The following is a 2841-nucleotide window of genomic DNA, read 5'->3' as shown; positions in this document are numbered from 1 at the left end:
TATACAACATTTTAAGACCTTATTTTCCTTTATTTTATTTTCAGAGTTTTTAATGACCCTGAACCGATCGAACCACCATTTGCAGAAATAACCTCAAACAAGCGCTAGAGCTAAAATTCATTGTTTCCACTATCAACGTCATATTCATTCGGCCATGATGGGCTGCCAACACAGGTTTTAGAGCATCCCTGGGCTCATGATACCTTACATAAAAATGATTCCTATAGATTCTACAAAGTAAAGGTGTACGTCAAATTGATGCAAGTGCTCAGTATCATCAGACACCCTAACACAAGGCGTCAGAATCATACTGGATGAAAAAAAATGTTGGACCGATGCATCTCTAGTCTTAACTTAATGGGAACTTAAATGCATTTATTTGCAACTGAAATGTTCCACAGCTGGTCAAACCATCAAACGTAACTGACTCCCTTTGCAATTAAAATGAAAAAGTATACACACAGGCACACACTAGCTTTGCATTGCAAACCACGTCCTAAAACAAAACGACGTGTCATTTTTCAAATTCAAGACAAATTCAGTGACAGCTGAACTTCTTGACTTGTGGTCTGCGCTGCTTTTCAGCCGCAAATGTCTGCACCACATCAAAAACAAAGAATAGTATAACACCTCTAATGTGACATCCAATGACGCAGATTTTTGTTGTTCCGTGTTCAGTGCAAAACTCGACCTGAGCACAGAGATGGAGGCAAGAACATAACAGATTATCAGATGCTCCATGACCTCTACTGAACTGTTTCAGAGGTGTGACATTAAACATTTGACAGAGGTGGAATATCATATTCTCCCTGTGGTCGTCTGCTTGCTTTGAGAACATGTCTGAAGCTGCCTGACTGTGTTTACCTGTACGTTTCAGTAACTACTGTATAACTGTTTTTTTTCCCCCCAACAAGGACACATTTAGGACTGGTTAAAAACATTTCCCATTTGCCTGTCTTCTTTTCTTCTAATCCTCCAAACTTTTTCCCCCCCCCCCCCCCTTTTTTTTTTTGGCTGTCCTATCTAACCTTCCTATTTTCTTTAATCTTTTCTCCTTCCTTTACCTTTACAGTTTCCATTCTTCTCCTCCTCTCCTGACTGCTCATATTATTCCACCACCTTACTACTCACTGTGCTATCACTTCCTAACTCCTCTCCTGCACTTCTAAGCATTGTTTCTGTCTCTTCTTGTCCCTCCTTCCATCCTTCCTTCCTTTGCATGTCTATCCATTTATCCTACGAAACCTTCTCAGAGAGTTCACAGATGCCTGCGTTTGGTGCACGTGTGCATGTTGGAGCTGAGACTAAACCATTGCCAGAGGGTTAGTTTGTGAAATTGACTGCTTCTTGACACTTCTCTCACACACATACAGGTGCATATCAAGCGTGGCTGGGCTTGCAGATTGGTAGCAACACAGCAGCAAACATCTTGTTTGTGTGAAATGCTAGATGACTTTCCCTGGGTCTGTGCTGCAGGCGGAGGGGCCATTATCACACTGCACCACAGTTTTCATTAGGTTTGGAGTTTTGCCTCCAGTAGGTTGCATTTTATGCAAAGTTTTTCCTTTTCTGGTCTCAAACTGATTCAAATGTTCTCTCAGATGCTAATTTTCCCAGCTTTATTGGGTATTTCAATAGTGTCTGTACAATGTTCTTTTATAAGCCCCAAGCAAAACAGGAAAATACTTTGGCAGTGTAATTTAACCCCATAAAATCATACATTCTCCAGTCAAAGGTCATCTCCTGTACTTTTTTGTTTAAAGAACACAGACTGACATTAATTAGTATATTTTTTGTCATCATAAAGATTTATTTCATTCTGAAAACTGGTTTACTGTGTCTTATCCACATCTCTGGCTGAATCTCCAAACTATTTCCAGGAGTTTTGAGCCAGCATGTTTCTGCATCACCATTTGGTGCCTTATAAAACATCACTGTAGATATGCTCAAAACATTTGAAACTAGTCATCACTTGTGTGGAATTGGTGGTGTGAAACTACTCATTGCATTGTAATGAAATATTGCAACTAACAGTACCTGCTGTTCCTCTGGTCCTGTTGTTAAAGAAGTTACTTAAGACAATTTGTAACATCAGTTGAGAAAGTAGATTCTATGAATAAAATGATTTCAGAAATCTATGCTTGAAATTAACTCATTTTTTTTATAAGATAGCAGCTTAAACACAGTAGATGACAGAAAGAGAAGGGAGGTATAATTTGCATGACTCAGCTCTGAGGTAAGGGCATTCCTAAGGGGAGCTGCCTGGCTCCTGCACATAAGCAGCTGTTTTTATGGAAGAGCTATGGAGAAGGTCCAGCAGGACATAGGGGGTCCCCCAGCAAAGAGGAATACCTTTGGCTCATTTCTATCCTCTCTGAATCCCTGCACGGTACAATGCAACGGTTTCACTGTACAGTATAAAACTATTTTATGCAATGCAATGCCATGCTGAAACATTAATTGTCAGGCAGACACAGAGGTCTACAAGAACATACATTTGAAAGTGTTTGAAGTAAATCTAGGGAAAAATCCCACAAAAACATACGCTCAAGAAGTCATGTTTGCTTCAGTTTTACTCTCTCCTCAAATGCCTTGATTTTTTTTTTCTCTAATTTGAAAACAAATTATGTTCAAATTGCAAATGAAGTGAATCGTAAACTCACTCCGCAAAACGTGCATCCTGTCAGGTGAAGGTAGCGACTAGCAGTGAGGTTAAAAATATTCTTCTCTAACTATTTTGTAGCTTTGTAGCACTTTATAAATTAAACCGCGTCCATCATTTAAGTAACGAACAAGTCTTACCTTGAGTGAGTTGCAGAGCGACCGATACACACAGGCACT

This window comes from Seriola dumerili, unplaced genomic scaffold, assembly GCF_002260705.1.
Source record: "Seriola dumerili isolate Sdu_G_001 unplaced genomic scaffold, Sdu_1.0 BDQW01000002.1, whole genome shotgun sequence".
Classification (NCBI taxonomy): domain Eukaryota; kingdom Metazoa; phylum Chordata; class Actinopteri; order Carangiformes; family Carangidae; genus Seriola; species Seriola dumerili.
The sequence above is the reverse complement of the archived record's forward strand: the minus strand, read 5'-3'. Positions refer to the sequence as shown.